Genomic DNA, 10,010 nt, shown 5'->3' on the forward strand with positions numbered 1-10,010 from the left:
AACAAAAAAAGACATTCCAATTATTTTCTTTGGAATTTCATCAAAGCTTGGTGAGCACAAACTTAACATCTTGAAAAAAGTTCAAACCACCAAATTCTTCCAATTAGCTCATTAAATTCCCTACAAAATCACTCCTTTTTGTATGAAATTAACATCATATTCATTGAAACCTCACATATCTTTAGTTTTTGGTATTTGCTTCAGCAAAATATCAAACTCCGAATATAGTGGGAAACTGGCATGAAAAGAAAGAAATCAAAATAAGAAAAAACGGAAATCAGAAATCAAACTCACCCACTTAGAAATCAAAAGCCCTCAAAATCTTTCATATTTTCGATGTTTGCTTCATAATAATAAAAAAATGAACTCATACTAGAAGAAGGGTATCAACAATCGAGTCCAAGTTAACCACCATAAAGACACAAGCACTTGAAGTAACACAAATCAAAATTTGGATTATTAGATAATATAGCAACACGTACAGTAGCTTTAACTGAGAAATAGAGAAACAAGAATGAGAATGAAATAGAAATCAACCAGTTTAGAAGGATGAAAAAGTAACCAATTGATTAAAGGCTCCTCGATCTCTACATATTTTGTTTTTCTAGATGATTGATAGGTTTGGCGATTGGTATTCTCAAGATCCTTGCGCTCACGTTTTTAGCTTGTCGATATTTTCCTCCCAGTCCCAACGCCTCAAGAGACGCAGACAGTGAACTTCGACCACTTGTTGGACTAAACTTTGGACCAAAGTCATAGTATATATATTTATTTATCGAACCAGATTTATGCCCCACTTTTTTGGTGCCCTGGGCCATAGCCCATCTCGCCCATATATGGGGCCGAGCCTGATTTTTTGGAAAGATTCTTTATTACTTTATAAGTAAAATATACAAAGGAATTATTTTCAACTACAATTCATCTTTAAGGAAAAATACTGCATTTTTCTAGGAACTCACTCTTTACAAGTATAACAACAGAAACAAAGGACACACACGTGTTACCCCCCCCCCCCCCGAACCAGACGGCGGAAACGTCCGAGAGCTTGGGTGACTTCATTTTTGTAGTATCATCATAGAGTATATAATTGAAACACAACATAATTATCACACATGTAATATTACAACTGTCATTGGTTTACATCAAATATTGTATTTCGATATTACATATCAAAATATTCAAAGTATGATGGAATCAAAATATAACAAAATATCCATGTAATCTTGCTAACCAACCAGCTCAACGGTTTCCTGAGAATACAAGTTAAATTAAAAAGGTCAACATAAATATGTTGGTGAGTTCATAAGCATGTTTGAGTAAAATGTTTCGTATCGCGTTGTAAACACCAGAAAATTTGATATTTTCTGAAAAACAGTTTGAAATGTTTGTGTCAGATCTTGTATTAATGCATGTGTGTTATTATTTGTGAGAGTGTAAAGAGAATGACCCCATACAACCCGGTGTTGTCCGTTTATGACAATGCTGGAAACTCAACACCTGTGGTTGGGTACCTGCGCGAGTATATTATCGTGTTATCAAACAAAAAGATGGTTTCCCATAAATTTTATAACGTTAGTTTCTCTAAGCGACTCGTTATAACCATACTAGATAATGACAATTTCGTCTGTCATGGCGTTTTTCGGACGCCAACGGAACAAGGTAATGTTTTTGTCACCCTAGACTAGCATAATCTAATTGTAGCGAACAACTCAGGTGTGGGGTGTCACCCCCGTATAATCTATACACAAACTCCCGCTCTCCCTCCAAAAGACTCTGGTTATAACTACAGGCTACGATTGTACACTCAATAGGTGTCAACCGACACGTCTCACTAGATGCTTAATCGAATTTACGTGAAAAAGAAAATATATAAGGGATTCCAGGCCCAATAAACATGTAAGTGGACGGCTAAGGCCTACTAAGCATGTAAATTATTTCCATACTCAAAAGGAATGATAATATATATATCACGGGCCCAATATACATGAAAAATGACAACTAAGGCCCATTTAACATGTATATTATTTCCAAGCCCAATAAGGACGTGAATACCGAAATCAATTTGTGGTTTGTTATGTTGGTTGTTTAAGCTATGTTGTTTATCAAAGTGACATAAAAAGCTCACCTTTTTGTAAAAGGTCATTTTTTTATCCAAAAATCCGAAAATTTACAATTGTGGCACATTTTAGGTAAAAATGACAATTTAGGTCCTTTAAGGACAAAATTTGCATTTAATGCTAGTTTTAAGTAGAAATAACATTTTTAATTCACTTTTGTCAAAAATATCATTTTTGGCTTAGTTTTATGAAAATGTGCATTTTCGGCCCATTTATAAATAAATTCATCTTTTTGGCCCAAGTTTTAATAAATTCACATTTTTCATTCCTCTTATCAAAAAGTTTCATTTTTGGCACAACTTTGTTGAAAATGACATTTAAGCCCATAAAAGTCCAAAAGTTTACAAACTTGGCCCAAAAATTCGTAAAAGCCCAAAAGAAGCCCATTTATGAACTTTTACACTTCTAGCCCTTTTTAAGATCACAAATATCATAGAGATTCATATTTATCAAAATATATATATCTCTATTGGTCCCTTAAAAACTGTGAGTTATAGAAATACCTCATTTTTGGTTATTTTGTCATTTTTTGCCCTTTTATGCAAATCTCTTAGTTTTTAGTAACTTTGATGTATTTTAAAACCTTTTCTTTGCATAATAAGTTGAAATAAGTGTTAGGTTCTACAAATATCATCACATTTTAGTAGATCTTCAAGTTCATGGAATTTATAACACATAACCACACATATATCATGAAAAACACACAAGTCATGCATACACACATAGATCTACTCAAAACAACTTGTACTCTCCCCCAAAACATAGTAAAAATCGAAAATATGGGGTATGAACTCACCTTGCTTTGGAGATTTCGGTTTTTGATGAAGAAAATGGAAAGATCTCGGCCTTTAGCAAGTTTTCTTGAGTAGATCTCGAACCTAAGGTGGATATAGAGCATGGATCACGAAATGATGTGGGTTAAGAAGGGATTCCTAGAGTAACTTGAATCAAAAGTTATAGAGTTTCACAATAACTTACCAAGGATAAATAAGCTTTGATGGAGAGTCCTTGATGTCCCTAAAAGCTCACAAAAATTTGGAGGATGGAGGAGAGGAGTTCGTGGAGGGATGTAGTAGCTAGAATTGAAAGTGAAGGTGGTGGTGGGAGACCCTTGGCCGAGAGATAGATAAGAGGGAGAGAAAAGAGAAGTTTGATGTCATAGTGCATAGAAACATGAGATTAGCATGGAGATTTGTTGGATAATTGCATGGAAATCCACCTTGCAAAACTTAGGTGGCACCTCTAATTATCCATTGTTTTTCTCTTTTTTTTGTCTAGTCGAGAATGGGGAAAGGAAAAGATAAGGGAAAAAGTTTGGGCCATGCTTGCTTATATTCGATATTATGAGGCTCAAGTTGAGAATTTTCGGCCCATTGGGCCCTTATGAGGGTTTACGGCCCAATAGATATAAGGAAAAAGGGTTTACGGCCCAATGAGGCCCAAGAAGATAGTTTACGGTCCAAAAGGGCTTATGAAACCATTTACGGCCCATTAAGGCCCATGATGACTAAGTGAGACATTTTAGGCCCAATAAGGCTCATGAGAAGTCTTATGGCCCAAAATGCTATTATTTAATGAATATGGGTCCAATTAGGGCCCATATAAGGATTCTTGACCCAAAACACTCAAATCGAGAGTTTATTGGCCCATTAGGCCCAATAAACGACTCATGGTCCATCCTGGGTTTGAATCAAGATATTAGGGTTTCAAGCTCAAAATTGAGTATATGAGATGTGTTGAATTAGGTTTTGAACTTCATTCAGGAGTTTTGATTCAAATGGTTGATTTTGATTTAGCATAGAACATGATATCCACTTAGATTACAAGTTTTACAATAGTTGATGTTTACAGGAAAACAAAATTCTCTAGCTAAAAATGCTAGTTGTGACAACACGCAACTATACATAATTTGAAAACAAGACTCAAAAACTATTTTTATGGAATATATTGGATTTTCTGGGATTTTTAACTATCACAACGCATGCATTTATTCACGGTTTTAGAACGAGACTGCAAACCTTATTTTTATAGAAAATATCGGATTTTCTGAAAATACTACGAAAACTATTCTAAACATGTGAAAAACTATTTCGTACAAAATGCTTATAAACTCACCAAATTTTTAGTTGACACTTTTCAGAACAACTTTGTATTCTCAGGGTTCTAGCAGGTGGGTACTCAACTTTTCTTGAGGGTCGGCGTCGTCCTTTCATGTTATTTACTTTTCAGTTAATTGTATTCGACTTTCGAACAATTGTGTTTTGTAAACAATGTAATACTCTAAATCTAAATGTATGAATGTTTGGGTTGCTATGTTTCATTACTATTCAATTGTTATGCTACAATACATGAAGTCACTCCATCGCCCTAGACGTTTCCGCCGTTCTGGTTTGGGGGTGTGATAAAGATGGTGTTCAAGAAGAAAGCACCTTCTATTTGCAGGTGAAGGTGATGGAGATGGGTTTGACTGCTGTGAGAGAGAGAGAGAGAGAGAGAGAGAGAGAAAAGAGAGATATTTTTTTATTTTTAATTGTTGTAATAAAAGAAAAATGGAAAGTAAAATAATAGGGGGCAAATCCGTCATTATAAAAACGTTCATAGGAAATTGGATTAAACTCACAACAAAACGAAACTATTTGACCATTCTTGCGAACCAAACTCATTTTGGACCAAAGTTGCTAGTTTTGACATACTACATGGACCATTCTTGCAATTTTGTCATTTTTTAATTTATTTAGATAAACATATCCCCAACTCCACTTCCATCTCACCTTACTTTATCTTACTTATTTCACCTTATTTAAATAAAATAAAAAATCAAGGGCAAAATAGCCTTTTTAGGTAAGACAAGACAAAGCGCGCAACAAAAACAAATTGTAGGGACTTTTCGAGTTAAAAAAATAAGTTATGGATCAAACATGAAAATTACCCCAAACCATAGGGACCATTTGTGTAATTTACTCATCATTTTTTGTGAGAAAAAAAAACAAAAAAAAAATACTAAAATCAGTCCAAAAATATCATGAAAAATATGTTATGTAATTGTTCGTTCCTTTTTAATCATCTATAATTTTACTACAGTTTTCTGTGTGATTATTTTAATTTGTTTAACTCTTTGTTTGAAATCATATTTCTAATATATATTTATTTGTCTATATATTGAAAAACGAGATCCCATCCAACCAAAGAGATTTGAATGGGCTGGCTATCACGTTCTTGATTATTTTAGTATTAAACATGTCATGAATTTGATTATAATATGCCATCTTTCATGATTCTACAAGATCCCTTTTTAAGTATGTGTAATATTTAACTATACAAAAAATATATGTTTCTAAATAGTAATTCATTTTTTTATCATATTTTATCATATTTTCCAGAAAAATCTATTGTTTCTAACTGATGTGATTGTGTTCAAATGTTTTAAAATCAGATAAATAATATACGTATAAAGATCTTTATAAAATTATAATGATATTGATATCGTTAACCACTTAACTGGACTTATTGCTTGTGATTTGATAATATAAATATAAATTATAACTTGTATCGATATGTATTTTATGATTTAATTTGAATAATTAAAAAAATTTACTGTAATTTCTATTATTTTGGTAATTAAGTATATGTTTTCTGATAAAAAAAATAAAGTTAAACTATTTATAAAAATAAATGGATTAGTTTTAGGAGTAGGTGATGAATTAACTAATTAAAGGAGATCAAAAGGTTTGAATAGAGTGCTACATGTTGTAATTAATTAATACGCCTTAAAAACAAAATGTTGGCCACTAATTAAAATGTTAAGATCCAATATATTATTTTTAATGCTGAATTTCTTGCAATATTATAGTTTCATGTCGTATTTGTTGCAAAAACATCATGTCACTTTTCAAATAAGTTTTTGTCGTTGAGGCATGTAATTAAGATCTTGTTTGATACAAATAATCTAGTTTATAAAATAGTTTATTATAATTTATTATTTTATAAAAATAAAAATAGCTTATTTTAGGTTATAAGCTAGCTTTTGATAAGGTATTTGATATTTTTGATAAGCTTAATGAGCTTTTTGAAAAAATATTGTAAATATGTCTTTAATTGTTTTTATTCTTTTTTTAGTTATATATCTAAATGTTTATTTATGTTATTTTACATTGTGTGACTTATCAAAGATGTTTTTCTTAATATGTTACTCCGTTTCATGAAGAGGTAAAACCCTCTATTTAAACACAATCTCCTAACTAAAATAGAAAATACATATAAAGCAACCTAAAAGCTATTAAACCCTATTTTATAAATATATCTAACACTCTTTCTCAAGTTAGAGCATTGAACATGCCCGATTTGTCGCATATGAAAGGCTACAAAAGGGAAGCGAGGGAGCGAGCCAGATTAGCACAACATCAACAGGTACCACAGACTACTAGGCCTGTAACATTAAACAGGAACAAGAATCCAGTGATCGGGAGGCATAATAAGATAACTTTAGGAATCTATAACAGGTACAAGAACCGTGAAGTGGAAATGCAAAAGTCATAAATAGGGAATCTGGAATCTAGAACATCAAGGACAGAAAAAACTCATAACACTCATAACATATGCCAATCAACTTGGTTCGTCCCAGCTTATTATGCAAACAATATTAGCATGAGGAGTTAACGAAACATTAGGCTCAAGACCTTCTTCAGTGGAAGGTTGTGTAGTCACCCTAGCATTAATGAAAGCGATTTGAACATGAGGAGGATGTGGAGGAGGTTGGACATGGGCCCCAAAGGAGATGATTTGGACAGTGGTACTTGGTGTGCCAATAATCCTTACAATAATAGCATTGTATCTTCATGTTATATCCTCATTTTCAGTATTTACAGAGCTTGAGGTTGCAAATGTTGATATCGCATCCTCAAATGATTGAGAGGGTGAAGTGTTCGAGTATATTTCTCAAGAAAGATGATATGTGGATGTCGGTGATTATGAGGCAGTGTGACTCAAGAGTATAGGGTGAGCACTAACATATGTAGGAGCTAATCTAGAGATAAATGTCATCACGTTTATCTTAGCCAAACTTTCCTCATGAACTTGGACATCAAGAGAAACATGGATAAGAATCTGAAGCTCTTCTCATAACTTAAATAACATGGTGTGGTACTCTTTGATGTTTGAATCGCCTTACTCGCGGCAGAAGTAGGGACTAAATACCTAGTATGCATGAGATATAGATTCCTTTGTCGAGATAGATGAACACAAATTCTCCCATATCTTCTTTTTTAATAGGTCGTTTTAAGCAATACTCAAAACCTTGGGTTCCATAGCATTGCATAGAGCCATCCTAATTCCATTATCATCAAGCTTTCATTCTCGAGTTTTAAGGATTAGAGGGTCCTACGTCAACTAATCATGTTTTGTGTATTCTCGAAATTGTAACATCACTCAATTTGGTAACATCAGTTTATTTTGATTCGCTCACCATTTTAAATTACTTTGAAACTAGATCTTAGTAGCAAGAACTTTAGGAGACATATTGGGGGGAAATGTTAAGGGATATGGTTCTATAAGCGACGACTACTAGGTTCAAGTGGTGAACAAGAGTCCATGAGTAGTGGGACCATAAGAAATAGGAGCAAACATTAACTTCATGAATCCGGGGAAGTCGCTTGCATCTACATTTCCGACAAAGTCAATGTTAGGTTATGGGTGAGCGTTTTTGAAGGAATAGATCGAGGTTACAATGCAAACAAGAACAAGACCATGGTTGGAAAGATTCAAGAACAAGGGTTAATTTTGGGATTTATGGTGAAGTCGGCGCTAGATTTTTATAGGGTTCCAACGAACACGGTTTTGATACCATGTGACTTATCAGAGATGATTTTCTTAATATATTACTGCATTTCATGAAGAGGTAAAAAGCCTTTATTTAAACACAATCTACTAACTTAAACATGAAATACATATAAAATAAGGTAAAAGTTATTAAACCATGTTCTATAAATATATCTAGCACATAACAATATAGTTTATAAGCTACTTTTTATCAAATATTAATACATTATTAATTCATAAGGTAGTTTATCAGCTACTAGTTAACTTTTCAGCTAAAAACTAGTTTTCATGTAGTCTTCCAAACAAGGCCTAAGATTTATATGGTTCTATTCATAAAAGACTTTGATAATCTTATTGGTCACCTTTGCACAACTTTACCTCATTCTTATTCCATAACTTACTTCCTTGTAATTAAAATAAAATTGTGATGTACAAGTATTTCTAGTGTAAGTACAAACCACGACTTCATATGCATACCATTTTTTTAACAATGTTTATGTCATTATCATTTTTTTACTCACATCTCACATTTTAGAATTTTGTATTACTGATATCTCATAATAAAAATTTGATATTTTTCTTTCTAAAAAGTATTACAAACACTTGTGAAATCTAAGCACTTGAGTTCTTTCGTTACTCATACAAATTATATTTTATGTTAAAATAATAAAAAAAAATACTAAAATCATTTATGTGGTTATATCAAAATTACATGTTTGGTCCCTAAATTTTTTTCATTCAGACCTTCCCTATAGTATTTTCTTAAAAAAGCAGATGAATTCATTGATGGGCGTATAGGTAGATTTATGCTTTATGATGGTATGTTAATGCAAATTTCATGGATTGGTTCTTTAGTAAAGGTAGAGCTTTGGTGCTTGTTTCTCCAAAAGTTGTTTTCGATTCCAAAAATTCATAGACATGTCTTGATCTTGATGTTGGTCAGAGTGTCTTTGGGATAATACTTGGAGGTGGAAATGGGACATGACTTTACCCATCAAAAAGATAAAACAAAAAGGCATTATGTTCCCTTATAAGTAAACTACACACATATAGACATTCATGTAATCCACTTCTTTAACAGCTTCATCTCCAATATTTATGTTCTTACATAGGCGCACAACTCATTTATGCATCACTCACTTGCCACATGCCACGTGCTTATAAAAGAAACATAGGTGGTTACAAAACCAAAGGTTTCGTAGAATTACTTGATGCTAAAAAAATCCAGTAAACCTAAATTGGTTCCAGGATATTGTTGATGTTTTACGGTAATATATTATGGTTATTCAAAGAGCATAATCTTTTGGAGTACCTAATCCTTATCGAAGATCATTTATACTATATGGATTATGGGAGATTTGTTCAAGCTCATTGAGAAACTAATGTTGACATTGTTGTATTAAGGTGTCTAAGCTCATAACTAAATTGGTATATACTTTTAATTAGAAACAAAGTCCTTTTTAGGTTACCCTCATAACCAAATATAGCCATGAATGATATCTGGAGAGAGAATAAATGATTTGTTAATATATTATATTATTAATATATTAATTACAAATAGATAATTAATTTATTAATTTACTATGCGATTAACAAATTAAAATGAGATCAATAGTTAAATAATTGATTTGTTAATTTATATGATTAATAAATTAATATGAAATCAATAAGAATTAATTAATTATTAATCAAAATTAATCTAGAATTAATTTGGGATTAATTAGAATTGATTAAAGGTCCAAGGGTTGAATTGTAAATGTTCTTAATTTAGCAATGAAGGAAAATTCTAGAATTCTAATAGTAGTGGACGATTTTCAGGTTTCTTGGAAGGCAGGAAAGGCCGATAAGGATTACCATATATGAATTTTTAAAATATTATTATTTTATTGTTCAAGTCTAGGGTTTTCTTATGTCATCCACACTATAAATAGGACCCCAAGGAGCCTAAATTTCATTCATAACTTTCCCAGGGGATGCTCTGGCCAAAAATTTCCCTAGTCTTCCTCCTCGTCATTCTAGGGTTTCTAGGGTTTTGGGTGTGAGTCATTAGAGACATCATACTTTTGGTGCTTGCTTTCT

This window comes from Lactuca serriola, chromosome 8 (genome assembly GCF_051521515.1).
Source record: "Lactuca serriola cultivar US96UC23 chromosome 8, Lser_US96UC23_V15, whole genome shotgun sequence".
NCBI lineage: Eukaryota > Viridiplantae > Streptophyta > Magnoliopsida > Asterales > Asteraceae > Lactuca > Lactuca serriola.